This window comes from Symphalangus syndactylus, chromosome 7 (assembly GCF_028878055.3).
Source record: "Symphalangus syndactylus isolate Jambi chromosome 7, NHGRI_mSymSyn1-v2.1_pri, whole genome shotgun sequence".
Classification (NCBI taxonomy): Eukaryota; Metazoa; Chordata; class Mammalia; order Primates; family Hylobatidae; genus Symphalangus; species Symphalangus syndactylus.
This window is the reverse complement of record NC_072429.2, coordinates 112,424,436-112,439,954: the sequence shown is the minus strand read 5'-3', so window position 1 is coordinate 112,439,954 and position 15,519 is coordinate 112,424,436.

Sequence of the window (15,519 nt, the reverse complement as noted above, 5' to 3'; positions counted from 1 at the left end):
TGATAGGCATCAATTATATATTTAGTGAAGAAAGCATAAGATTTGAATCCAGTCCTACAAAGAGTCATAGTTCTTCCACTTCTTAATTTTGTGGTCTTGGATGAGTTATTTATCCACTCCTGGAATTTCTTGAGAATTATGTAGAATAGGTAAAGAGAAAGCACTCTGCAATCTATAAGTGTTTAAGCAAGTTATGTTTTTACTAATTCTTTTTCTTCCTTTCTATAAATTGCATCTGTTTGTATTCCCTTTTTAAACATACAAGTTTTACCATTTAAACAAATAAAAAACATGGATAAGAACTGGAAATTATTCAAGGAAGAGTGACAAATGTTTAAGGAAAAAAACTTTTAATAAATTATTTTGAATATAAACTCCAGAAAAAAATTCTTATAAGTTATATCATACTTAAATCTAAGAAAAGAAAACGTTTTTAGTGATTAGGGGACAATTGTCTGTAAATGATCCAGAATGAAATTTATTATCAAATTAAAACAATTGACATTTTAATATAAATATTTTAACTGTCAGGTATTAGATAAATGGATATCTTTCATTAGATAATAGAAATACATTTTTTCCTAGAAATCCTAATAATATTTCTGTCGGGGGCGTGGAATGAACCAGTCCCAATATCTGGACTCTACTTCATAGTGTGATGCTATAAATATTGAATAATATCAAATTATTTCTTCCCATCCTACTCCCATTTTTAAAAAGTGACTATTTTGATAGTTTTCCATGTTCTTCAGTTGACAGAAATTTAACTAATAAATTCCAGTGTGTAGATCTGACTGGCTGAATTACTTTTGGCTTCATAATTACAAGCATGTAATAAATCTGAACCAATAATTTCATCATCATAGATTGAAGCTGCCATGCCCACGGAAGTGGAGCTTAAAAGAAATCAGATGAACTTTTAAAAATAATCTAGTAAACTAATACAACAGAAATAGAAATAATATGTGGTATAATTATTGGTCCTATTCCAATTCCAACTAACATTAGTATTCCCAGAGAATCACTAAAAATACTGTACATTCTTTTTAAATATTAAGGAAGAGAGATGAAAAGAATCTTGGGAGATTTTTTGATACAGATTTCAAGCTCCTAGATAGAAGAGAGTGTCCATGCTAATGGAGTTGCTTGGAAGAGGTGCTGTATATAATTCTATTTAATACTAATCTTTATTTAAAATTTACAGAGAAAAAAAACAAACATATTTATGTTTTTCAAAATTGGCTAAGCTATAATTTTTTCAACATAATTGTTCTAGCACCTTGACTGTTAGCCCAGGAAACATTATGATTTGAATAGAATTCAAATTCTCCATAGAACCAATTTTCTATGGGTCAATACATGCAGCTTTTCTACTTTCTGAATTTAGAGAGCTCCTTTTGTTCATATAGTACTTTAAAAAAAAAGCTATGTAAAGTCCTTTCTACAAAAATAATACAATTTTCTCAGAAAGAGATCTTATGTCAGAACTAAGATTAGCTCACATTATTAAGTATTACTGTTTACCAGAACCTTCACATACATTATTTTTAATTCTCAAAGTGCTGTAAGGTACAGACAGGAAAAATTAAAGACACAAAGATGTTAAGTAATATGCCTAAATTCACATAGCCATTAAGAAAAAAATCAGGATAAAAACTAAGGTTATATAACAGAAAAACTTTTAATCTTTACCTATCACCTCCCAAAGACTTCAAGGTAGGAAATGTTATCTCTGAGGGCTGATGGCTCTCCCTTCTGTGTGTGACTTTTTTGACCATTTAATCTTATAACCTTCTTGCAGGAGATTTTTCATTCTTAAAATCCATCTGGTAAACCTTTTCCTAAGCACCATGTACTGATTAGATTTCAACACATCTTGATGCATGCATGAAATTATTTTTTCAGCAAGAATTGTTATGTCCCAAGCACTGTAGAAGGTGCTGTTGATTCTAATCTAAACAAGAAAATGCATCTACTTTCAGGGAATTCAGTATTTAGTAAGGACACGGGCCCTTACTAAACAAACGATTTAAAAGTAAAATTTTGCCATAGCAAGAAAAAAGAAAGAAACAAATGAGTGCCTTTATTCTGACAGACTCTTCATATTCTTCATTGTCATTTAAGCCTTAAAATAGCTCTACTGCATTATTTGCCAAGTAAGGATTAGTATCAATTTCCTTTCTGTGCCTATCAGAGGTCAAGTTATCTACCTAGTGTTACATGAATATGTAAGAGTTGAAACTTGAACCAACTGGGTGGATTCTAAATGTTAAGTATTCTCAACTCTACTATATATTAGATTATTATAAATAGCTTGCTATAACATTTATGTTCAAAATGGTTCCAGAGGATACTTTCAGTTTTAGCCCACAGATGTTTGAGTTGGAAAGTGTTACTTATATGCTGATAGCAGGCAAAAGGCTGGAAAACTACAAATTAGTCACTTTGATTTAGGGCATTGAAGTTTCAGGGCAAACAACTGACCTAAAATCTGGAAGGAAACAGGTGACTAAAGGGAGAAAGAGGATTGAGGCATTTGGTTACTGGGAAATAAATTAACAAGTGCTATGTAAGCCAGTAAAGTGATTCAACTTAGATATTTTTATCAAATTGCTAAGAGTAAAGTGTAATTTGCATGAGCATGTAAAACCCATAGGAAATTCGGAGGTATGTAGATTTATACCCTCTTATGGGCTTTTCTTGCTAAAATTCTAGCAGGCACTAACAAGAAGATCAAGAAAAACCCTGAGAAAGCTTCCCCATGGTAGTGGTAGGGTAACACGCACCCATGCTATTACCTCACCCAGACTCATCATTCCCATTTTCCTTCTATAACAAAAGCTTTAATCTGCAAGAGGAAGAGCTGAAAAACAAAATTGTAACCTAAGGGTATTGGTGGAAATCCACTGTTTCTGGAAGAGTATAAATAGAAAGGAAAACACTAAGAAAACCCTACAATTTAGGCATACATGCTAGCTTTAGTGTTACATTTAGAAAGGGATAAGCCTTTTCAATGCCCAAGACTCAGTCAGGTTCACAGTGCATCAAAGACTGAGGCTCAATCAGTTTAATCAGATAATGCTCCAATTGCCCACCCTCCAAACACTATTATATTAACATGTATAAGTAAAAACAACAGTATTAAAAAAACTGGGAATGCTGAAAGAGAGACTTTTCTCTGGAGGTTAACACACACAAAAAAGACCCTAAGTCAAGCCAATAGATCTTAAAGTAAAAGTCTGTGATATCGTTTGGCTGTGTCCTGACCCAAATCTCATCTTGAATTGTAACTCCCACAATTTCCGTGTGTCATGGAATCCAGTAGGAGGTGACTGAATTATGGGGTCAGGTCTTTCCTGCTCTGTACTCATGATTGTGAATAAGGATCATAAGATCTGATGGTTTTGAAAAACAGGAGTTTCCCTGCACAAGCTCTGTTCTCTTGTCTGCAGCCAAGGGAGACATGCCTTATACCTGCTGTCATGATTGTGAGGCCTCCCCAACTACATGAAACTGATGGTCCAATAAACCTCTATCTTTTGTAAATTGCCCAGTCTCAGGTATGCCTTTATTTTATCAGCAGCATGAAAATGAACTTACATAGTAAATTGGTATCAAGAGTGGGGTGCTGCTAAAAAGATGCCCAAGAATGTGGAAGTGACTTTAGGAATGGGTAACAAGCAGAGGATGGAACAGTTCAGAGGACTCAGAAGAAGACAGAAAAATGTGGGAAAGGTTGGAACTCCCTAGAGACTTGTAGAGTGGCTTTGACCAAAATGCTGATAAAGATATGGACAATGTACAGGCTGAGGCGGTCTCAGATGGAAATGAGGAGCTTGTTAGGAACTGGAGAAAAGGTGACTCTCGTTATGTTTTAGCAAAGAGACTGGAGGCAATTTGTCTCCCTGCCCTAGAGATTTGTGGAACTTTGATCTTGAGGAAGATAATTTAGAGTATCTGGCAAAAGAAATTTCTAAGAAGCAAAGCATTCAAGAACTGACTTGGGTACTGTTAAGGTGTTCAATTTTATAAGGGAAGCAGAGCATAAAAGTTAAAAACAATTGCAGCCTGACAATGCCATAGAAAAGAAAATCCCATTTTCTAAGGAGAAATTCAAGCCCCCTGCAGAAATCTGCATAAGTAAAAAGGGGCCAAATGTTAATCCCCAAGACAATGGGGAAAATGTCTTCAGGGAATGTCAGGGGTCTACAAGGCAGCCCCTCCCATCACAAGCCTGAAGGGCTAAGAGGAAAAAGCAGTTTCCTCGGCCAGGCCCAGAGTCCTCCTGCTGTGTGCAGCCTAGGGACTTCATGCCCTATTTCCCAGCTGCTCCAGCTCTGGCTGAAAGGGGACAAGGTACAGTTCACACCATGTCTTCAGAGGGTGCAAGCTTTGAGGCCTGGCAGCTTCCATGTGGTGTTGAGCTTGCGAGTGTACAAAAGTCAAGAATTTAAGTTTGGGAACCTCCACCTAGATTTCTGAGGATGTGTGGAAACTCCTGGATGCCCAGGAGTTTCCTGGTGTGGGCTGTCATGGAGAACCTCTGCTAGGATGGTGTAGAAAAAAATGTGAGGTCAAAGCCCCCACACAGAGTCCCTACTGGGACATCACCTAGTGGAGCTTTGAGAAGAGGGCCACCATCCTCCAGAGCCCAGAATCGTAGATACACTGATAGCTTGCACCATGTGCCTGGAAAAGCCAACACACTCAACGCCAGCCGGCAAAAGCAGCTGGGAGGGAGACTGTACCATGCAAACCATCAGTGTGGAGCTGCCCAAGACCATGAGATCCCACCTCTTGCATCAGTGTGATCTGAATATGAGATATGGAGTCAGAGATCATTTTGAAGCTTTAAGATTTGACTGCCCTGCTGGATTTTGGACTTGCATGGGCCTGTAGCCACTATGTTTTGGCCAACTTCTCCCATTTGGAATAGCTGTATTTACCCAATACCTATACTCACATTGTATCTATAAAGTAACTAGCTTGCTTTTGATTTTACAGGCTCATAGGCAGAAGGGACTTGCCTTGTCTCAGATGAGATGTTGGACTGTGGACTTTTGAGTTAATACTGAAATAAGTTAAGGCTTTGGGGGACTGTTGGGAAGGCATGATTGGTTTTGAAATGTGAGGACATGAGATTTGGGAGTGGTCAGGGTGGAATGACATGATTTGGCTGTATCCCCACTCAAATCTCATTTTGAGTTATAACTCCCACTATTCCCACATGTCATGGGAGGAACCAAGTGGGATGTGATTGAATTCTGGAGGTAGGTCTTTCCTGAGCTCCTCTCATGATAGTGAATGAGTCTCATGAGATCTGATGGTTTTAAAAATGGGTGTTTCCCTGTATGAGCTTCTTTTCTTGTCTGCTGTCATGTGAGACCTGCCTTTCACCTTCCACCATGATTGTGAGGTCCCCCAGCCATGTGGAACTGTAAGTCCAATAAACCTCTTTCTTTTGTAAATTGCCCAGTCTCAGGTATATCTTTATCAGCAGCATGAAAACACACTAATATAGTCAGATATTCAGGAAAACTCTCCAGTAAATTAGTTCCCTCATTAAATACAAGCTAAATCTAGAAATATTTGAAGCCTCTGATACACTGAGGTTAACCACAGAAATAAGAATTTTAAAATCAGCTTAATACCTGACTAGATTAACATTAACCAACATATTAGAGACACCTGAGAATTTTAAAGAGCATTTATTTCAGTATTATTGTTCTATTCAGGCTGTCCAAAAACAATACAAATATGAAGCACAAAAATATTTTTTAAAAGTCTCTAGCGAGAAGCAGCCATGAGAATTAGCTTCAAATACTACAAAGATGTTGGAATTATCAGATAGCACATTTCATATAGCTATGCTTGATGTATTAAGGGTTCTAATGGAATAACATGAATGCTCAAATAGCTAATTTCTGCAGAAAGAGGAAAACTGTCAAGATAATAAAATGGGGATGCTAGAAATAAAAAAAAAAACAGTAACAGAAATGGAAAAAATCACATAGCACAGTCAAGGAAATCAAAGAACTTGAAGAGAGGTCAATAGATATTACACAAACTGAGAGCCAAAGAAGAAAAAAATAACAAAGGAAAAACAAATGCATCATATTACAGAGTAGCTAAGAGCTGTGATGTAATATTAAAAGCCACAATAGGGCAGAAGAAATAGTTGAATAAGAATTTTAATTTTCCAAAATTTGTGACAGACATGAACCACAGACCCAAAATTGAAAAACACCAAACTTTAAAATGAACACACACACGCACACACCCCCCTTAAAATAGAACAAAGAAACAAAAATCTAGGTATGTTTTAATTGTTGAAAACTACAGGTGAAGATAAGTATATTAAAATCTATGAGAGGAAAATTGATATATAAAATTGATATATTCCATAAAGAAAAATAATGATAAAGTTTATATCAGAATTCTTATCAAAAACTAAGCAAATTTTAAAAAATAAAGTGACAATTTTGAAGTTCTGAAAGAAAAATGCTATCTTCCCTCAAATCCATACCTAGAGTAAAGATTAGCCAAACATGAAGAATGCCAACAGAAGGACAAAACTCATATGTAAAAAAGGAATTAGCCAGCTGGGCGCGGTGGTTCACGCCTGTAATCCCAGCACTCTGAGAGACCGAGGTGGGCGGATCATGAGGTCAGGAGATCGAGACCATCCTGGCTAACATGATGAAACCCCATCTCTACTAAAAATACAAAAAAATTAGCCAGGTGTGGTGGCGGGCACCTGTAGTCCCAGCTACTTGGGAGGCTAAGGCAGGAGAATGGCATCAACCTGGGAGGCGGAGCTTGCAGTGAGCCGAGATTGAGCCACTGTACTCTAGCCTAGGTGACAGAGTGAGACTCCATTTCAAAAAAAAGAAAAAAGGAATTACCCATGAAAGACACTAATCTAGCTATGAGTCAGCTTTGCCCAATCACTAAAAATTCTAAGACTGAATCAGACTAAGCATTTAGAGTTAACTATTTTTTCATGAAACAGAAAACAAAGGAATATTTTAAATACCACATTAATATTAGAAACAACAGAAGAAAGCATGTGGGAAACTCTATAGAATAAACTTTTTTTTTTTAACAGAATAATTGCAAGTAAAGATTTTAAAAGGATGAAATGGAAAACTATAATTTTTTTTAAAAGACAAGAGTATAGGAATGTTTTTACCAAAAAAAGGCATGTCCAAAGTTATTCAGTTGTACACTTGAAATACACGTAGTTTAATGTACCTAAATTGTACTTCAATAAATTCAGAAGAAGAAAAAAGATTTAAAGAAAGAAAAGAAAGATACAAATGAAAAGTTAATTGCCATTTTATCTACAAGAAGGCTTAATGTGAGGAAACAAGATACAGGTCAAAATCCCAATCTACAGAAAGAAGTACAAAACACTGGAAATATAAAAAAGATGAATATAGTGTTACCTCAATTTCTCCCAAAATAACTACTAAATTATAAAATAATAATGTTTAAATGAATGACAATGATGGCAGCAGGGATTGGTAGGAGTAATGAGAAAAATCATATTAAGTGGTCCTTTGTTACACATGAAGTAGTATAACATTATTTAAAGGTATACTTGTTAGAGTAGTAGCTAGGAATACATGAGCAGGGCAAGAGAGGGACCCCTCTCAGGAACATCAGGTGAGTGAGTATCAGCTGATGGTCAGGCTGTTGTTAAATGTCTCTCTAAATAACAATTGGTCTCAGTTAGTGCCAGGGAAGAGCAATCTCTGTCTAGATAGAAAACACCTGACATTGCTGCTGATGATCAGCAGCTTTCTAATAAGATTTCACAAGTTAGGTGAGTAGGCTCAAGCATGCACACTAAGAGACAAAATGGCAGCGTTTAACTGGTATATGACTTTTCTCTAGTAATGCTTGATTGATAAGGGGAAAATGCCTCAATGAGTATGTGCACAACTTCAATAAACATGCTGGGCGTGTGGCCCCTCTCAGATGCTGGCAGGCCACCACACATGCGGACAGCCCACTCCAAGGGATGAATCAAGGGAGAAGAAACACAAACCCCAGAACCATGTCAATATATAAAACCCCCAAGTCAAAGGTCTGATGGAGACTTGATCTCTCATATCACCTGCTTGGTCCTCTTCCAAGCCTACTTTGCTTTCTCTCACTCTTGCTGTAAAACTCTTTTTTTTTTTTTGAGATGGAGTCTCACTCTGTTGCCCAGGCTGGAGTGCAGTGGTGCGATCTCAGCTCACTGCAAGCTCCACCTCCTAGGTTTGCTGTAAAACTTTTTAATAAGCTTTCACACCTACTCTAAAACTTGCCTCAGTCTCTCACCCTGTCTTATGCCTCTCAACAGAATTATTTTCTCTGAGAGGGCAAGAATCCAGTTGCTGCAGACCTTTATGGATTCACTACCCGTAATATACTTTATTGCAGTGACTCAAATAGGTCCCCAGTGGTAAGACACCTCTATGCCTGGCCTTCTTTAGCTGGAGGTGTTCAACCCCTGGACATGGTCCACTTTCATCTCCTGCTTGCTAACTCCCAGGACAATTTTCAGCCACGGTGGCTCTGCACACACTGACTCATCGCTCAGATCACCCTGATGAGTGGGACGGACCTTAGCATCCACACCAAGTAGACCTCACACAACAATAGCCCTCCTTGATTCACTGATGGTAACTGTATTTGTCTGTTTTCACACCACTGCTAAAGACATATCCAAGACTGGGCAATTTACAAAAGAAAGAGTTTTAATGGACTTACAGTTCCACCTGGCTGGGGAAGCCTCACAATCATGGTGGAAGGCAAAGAGGAGCAAGTCACAACTTACGTGGATGGTGGCAGTCAAAGAGAGAGTTTGTGCAGGGAAACTCCCCCTTATAGAACCATCAGATCTCATGGGACTTATTTGCTATCAGGAGAACATTACAGGAAAGATTCAATTACCTCCTACCAGGTCCCTCCCACAACACAGGGGAATTCAAGATGAGATTGGGTGGGGACACAGCCAAACATATGATTCCACTTGTGGCCCTTCCCAAATTGCATGTTCTCACATTTTTTTTTTTTTTTTTTTGAGATGGAGTTTCACTGTGTCGCCCAGGCTGGAGTGCAGTGGCGTGATCTCAGCTCACTGCAAGCTTCGCCTCCCAGGTTCACACCATTCTCCTGCCTCAGCCTCCCAAGTAGCTGGGACTACAGGCGCCCACCACCACGCCTGGCTAATTTTTTGTATATTTAGTAGAAACGGGGTTTCACCATGTTGGCCAGGATGGTCTCGATCTCTTAACCTCATGATCCACCCCCCTCAGCCTCCCAAAGTGCTGGGATTACAGGCGTGAGCCACTGCGCCCGGCCTCATGTTCTCACATTTTAAAACCAATCATGCCTTCCCAACAGTCCCCCAAAGTCTTAACTCATTTCAGCATAAGTCCCCTCTGCCTATGAGTCTGTAAAATCAAAGGCAAATTAGTTATTTTGTAGATACAATGGGGGTACAGCCAATGGGTAAATATAGCCATTCCAAATAGAAGAAATAGCCAAAACAAAGGGGCTACAGGTCCTATGTTAAGTCTGAAATCCAGTGTGGCAGTCAAATCTTAAGTCTGCCTCTGTCCAAAATGATCTCCTTTGGATCCATGTCTCACATCCAGATCACACTGATGCAAAAGGTGGGTTTCCATGGTTTTGGGCAACTCTGCCCCTGTGGTTTTACAGGGTATATCCTCCCTCCTGGCTGCTTTTACCAGCTGGCGTTGAGTATCTATAGCTTTTCCAAGTGCACGGTGCAAGCTGTCAGTGGATCTACCATTCTGAGGTCTGGAGGACAGTGACCCTCTTCTCAGAGCTCCAGTAGGCATTGCTCCAGTAGGGATTCTGTGTGGAAGCTCCAAAGCCACATTTTCCTTCCACACTGCTCTAGCAGAGGTTCTCCATGAGGGCCCTTCCCCTGCAGTAAACTTTTGCCTGGGCATCCAGGCATTTCCGTACATCCTCTGAAATCTAGGCAGAGGTTCCCAAACCCAATTCTTGACTTCTGTGCACTCGAAGGCTCAACACTACATAGAAGCTGCCAAGGTTTGTGGCTTGAGCCTTCTGAAGCCATGGCTTGAGCTCTACATTGCCCCCTTTCAGCCACGGCCGGAGTGGCTGGAAGCAGGGCACCAAGTCTCTAGACTGCACATAGAATGGGGACCCTGGGCACAGCCCACAAAACCTTTTCTTTCTCCTAGGTCTCCAGGCCTGTAATGCGAGGGACTGCCACAAAAGTTTCTGACATGCCCTGGAGACATTTTCCCCATTTTCTTGGGGATTCACACTGGGCTCCTCATTACTTATGCAAATTTCTATAGCTGGCTTGAATTTCTCCTCAGAAAATGGGATTTTCTTTTTTATTGCATTGTCAGGCTGCACATTTTTTGAACTTTTATGCTCTGATTCCCTTATAAAACTGAATACTTTTAACAGCACCCAAGTCACCTCTTGAATGCTTTGTTGCTTAGAAATTTCTTCCACCAGATACCCTAAATTATCTTCCTCAAGACCAAAGTTCCTCAAATCTCTAGGGCAGGGGCAAAATGCCTCCAGTCTGTTTGCTAAAACATAACAAAAGTCACCATTGTTCCAGTTCCCACCTCAGCCTGTATTTCATTGTCCATATCTTTATTAGCATTTTGGTCAAAGCCATTCAACAAATCTCCATGGAGTCCCAAACTTTCCCACATTTTCCTTTCTTCTTCTGAGCACTCCAAACTGTTCCATCCTCTGCCTGTTACCCAGTTCAAGTCACTTCCACATTTTCAGGTATCTTTTCAGCAGCACCTCACTCTTACTGGCACCAATATCTGTATTAGTCAGAGTTATCTAGAGGGACAGAACTAATATGACAGATGTGTATATAAAGGGGAGTTTATTAAGGAGTATTAACTCACATGATTACAAAGTTCCACAATAAGCTGTCTGTAAGCTGAGGAGCAAGGAAGACAGTCCAAGTCCCAAAGCCAAAGAACCTGGAGTCCAATGTTTGAGGGCAGGAGGCATCTGGCACGGGAGAAAGATGTAGGATGGGAGGCTAGGCCAGTCTCTACCTTTCTCTCTATGTTTCTCTGCCTGTTTTTTATTCTGGCTGTGCTGGCAGATGATTAGAGAGTGTCCACCTGGATTGAGGGTGGGTCTGCCTCTCCCAGTTAAGTGACTCAAATGTTAATCTCCTTTGGCAACACCCTTACAGACACACCCAGGAACAACACATTGCATCCTTCAGTCGAATCAAGTTGGCACTCAGTATTAACCACAACAATAACATACTGAGATTATTTTCAAATGCACAAATTAGCCTTAGAGAAAACACTAAATAATTTTTTAAAAATAGTTGACAGAAGACTTAAAACTGAATTATAAGACATACTCAATTTGACTTAAAGAGGCAAACAGAAAATAAAAAAGAAAAAATTGAATATAAAACAACTAGATAAACTATAGATGTCAATCCAACCACATCAATACTCACTTTAAATGTGAAAGGCTTAAACACAAGTTAAAAGACTGAGCTATGTAAGCAAAATGGTCAATAAGATAGATTCAATGTCTATCATCCCTTCACAGAAACATCAAAGAAACTAACAGAACTTTCCAGAACTAACTTTGTCAGAACTCTGGAAAACAGTCAATGGTTTACAGCCACCAAGCTCATTAAAAAAATAGAGAGACACCTTTAAAATGGTAGGAAAATTTTGTGACATTTTACTTGCCCTCACCTTTCCAGGGCTTGGAAGCATTCTTGAAAACAGCCTTCTATGGCCCCACTGCATGACCCTGACAACTAGTTCAAGAGGAAGCGGGGAAAACCTTATTCATAAACTACTGTGCTAGTTAGTTCTAAATTGTCTGGGATTTACCTGAAGAAAACTCTATGCAAGGTGCTCAGCTCTGTTTTGCCTAACTCAACTCACTCTAGATGGAAAAGCAGTAAGTACTGCTTTAATACATGGTAACGTGAACCAACATCTCAGTTACTCGGGACTAAAGATTCATTTGAGACATTTAAGAGATATCCTGGGAAGAAAAGCTGGGGAAAGAGTTTATTTAGGGGATTAAGGAATTCATACATGAGAATTTAGATAGCTTAACACATCCAACACAGGGTGTTGGCAGGGAAAATCCTTGAGGTATCCTTAAACTTTCACCATTAGCTGATCTCTATGCTCAGTTCATGCAAGAAGCAAAGGCTATAGCAGGGTTGTAAATACTTTGGCTAAATGTTGCAGTAATTCCTCAGCAGAGAGCCAACCTGCAAAGATGGGAAAATTTTATTTTTCACCAGTTTCTGGTGTTCAAGGGAAACCCTGTCAATAAAAACTAATAATAACTAAAAACTATCTAAATAAACAGAGAGTTCAGTGACCATGCATTACAAATACAATCTTTGAGAAATTAATTTGAGAAGTCAATAAACGAATGAATGCATATTTCAAAAACCAAGAACGGTGACCTTTGGGGAAGGGGAAAGAATCTTATTTACAGAGATATTATATAAGAATAATCAAATGTCTAATTTTTAACAGAAAGGGACATAGCATACAAAAAAAATCAGGGAAATATGGTGTATTTGATGAAAAAATTTAATCTACCAAAACTATCCCTGAGGAATCTAAGACACTGCAGTTTTTAGACAAAGACTTTAAATCCACTGCCTTAAATATGCTCTAAAAGCTAATGAAAACCATGCATAAAGAAATAAAGTAAATCAAAAAATTGATGTATGAACAAATTGTGAATATCAGTAAAAAGAATCAAAATTATAAAAATTAACCAGATATAAATTCTGGAGCTGAAAAGTACACTAACTGAAATGAAAATTTTATAAGAGGGGTTCAACAACAGATATAAACTTGCAGAAGGATAATAAACAGACATGAAGATAAGGCAAGTAAAACTACCCACTATAAGAAAAAGGACAAAGAAGAAAAATGAACAGATCCTAAGAGACCTGTAGAATACCACCAAGCAGACCACCACATGCATTTGAAGTTCTCAGAAAGGGTTGGGGGAGAGGGAAGGAGAGAGAGAGAGAGAGAGACACACACACACACACACACACACACAAGCAGACACAGGCATGCCAAGGCAGGCAGAGAGGTGTGCAGAGATGCACATAGAGGCCCATGGTAGATAACACAGCTGCATTCAGAGATCCACATCAGATACACAGAGACGTATACGTGCAGGCACATAGAGGGGCAAAAAGACACATGGAAAAGAACATTTGTAAAACAATGACTTAACACATCCCAAATTTAATAAAATAAATAAATCTAAGAATCTAAAAATTCAACAAGTTCAATTAACTCCAAGTAGAAGAAACTCAAGAAAACCCATACTATATAATATCAACTTATTTTTAAGCTTTTATAAACCAAGGATAGAAGGAGAATCTTCAAAGAAGCAACAGAGAAGTGACTAGTTACATACAAAGAACTCTCCATAAAATTAATGGCCAATTTATCATCAGAGGTCATGGAAACCAGAAGGAAGTGGAATGACATATTTTATTACTAAAATAAAAAACAAATCTGTCAACCAAGAATCTATATCTGTCAAATAGCATTAAGACATAAAAAGAAACTGAAACATTTCCAAAAGAATACAACAGAGGGAGTTCAATACCAGTACACCTGCCCTACAAGAAATACCAAAGGGAGTCCTTAGGTTGAAATGAAAGGACACTGGAAAGAAAATTGAAGAAATAACTATCTTGAATAAAGGTAATTGCATAGATGAATATAAAAGCCACTATTATTTTACTTTTGATTTGTAAAGTCAGATTTTATTTCTTACATGATTTAAAATACAAATGCGTAAATATGCTTATGAATCTAGGTGATTGGGCAAATCCGTATAAAGATATAATGATCTATGACAATAACAACAAAAAGAGGAGCAGAGCTATAGAGGAGCATGTTTTTTGTATGCTATTGAAGCTAAATTGCTACTAATTCAAATGAGGCTATTATATTTTCAGGATGCCAATCATAATATTCATTGTAACCTCTAAGAAAATACCTACAAGATATACGTATAGGAAAATGGGAAAGGAAACATAATGGTACAAAAAAAACCCAAACTCTAAAACGTTTTATACATTAAGTAATTTTTCATCATCCATCCTCCTCCCACCCCTTTTCACTTTCCAGACTCTAATGCCTATTATTCTACAATCTATGTTTGTGTGTAGACATTATTTAGCACTCACCTATATGTGAGAACATGAAAGCATTCCCTTTAAAAACTGGAACAAGACAAGGATGCTCACTCTCACCCTCCTATTTAACATATTACTGGAAGTCCTAGCCAGAACTATCAAGTGAGAGAAAGAAATAAAAGGCATCCAAATTACAAAAGAGAAAGTCAAATTATTCCTGTTAGCTGATTATATCATCTTATATCTAGAGGAACCTAAACACTCCATGGAAATAATATTAAATTTGATAAATTAATTCAGTAGTTTCAGGATGCAATTATCAACATGCAAAAATTAGTAATGTTTCTATGCACCAATAACAATCAAATTGAAAACCATATCAAGAAGGCAATTCCATTTACAATAGATACAAAAATAAAATATCTAGAAATATTAAACCAAGGAGATAAAAGAGATCTACAAGGAAAACTACAAAACACTCATGAAAGAGATCACAGATTAAACAAACAAATGGAAAAACATCCCAAGCGCATGGGTCAGAAGAATCAATATCATTAAAATGACCATACTACCCAAAAAAATCTACAGATTTAATTCAATCCTTATTAAAATACTAATGCCATTTTCCACAGAATTAGAAAAAATATATAATTATATTTTGATAATGAAACACTCTTTTTTAAGTAATTAATAAAACAGTAGGAAAAAATTAGAAAATACACAGATAACTTGAAAAATGATATCAATCTACATAAATGACATTTATAGAACACTGCTCCTAGCAACATTAGAATAACCATTTTTCTCAAACACACATGGAACATTCACCAGAATAGACCATAAGTATGAATATAAAGCACTATAAGAAATTTTGAAAAATTGAAATCATACAAAATTGGTTCTCAGACCATAATATGTCTAAACTAGAAATCAATAACAAAAGACAACTGCAAAATGTCAAAATATCAACATTTCTAAATAGCCCATGAGTCAAAAAGGAGGTGCCAAGGGAATATATCAGCAATAAATATAGTGGAGGGAGGCAGAGCAAGATGGCCAAATAGAACCCTACAGTGACTGTCCCCCTACAGGAACACCAAATCAAAAACTATCCATCCAAGAAACCATCTTCACAAAAGCCAAAAAAAAAAAAAAAAAAATCAGGTCAGATTTTATAGTACCTGATGTTAACATAATAATGAAAAAAGACATATTGAACAAGGTAAGAAGACAGTTCTGCATTTTCTACATGGCTCTTGCCAAACCCCAGGCAGCACAGTACAGAGACAAAAAAAATGCCTGCTTGAGGGAGGAAAAGG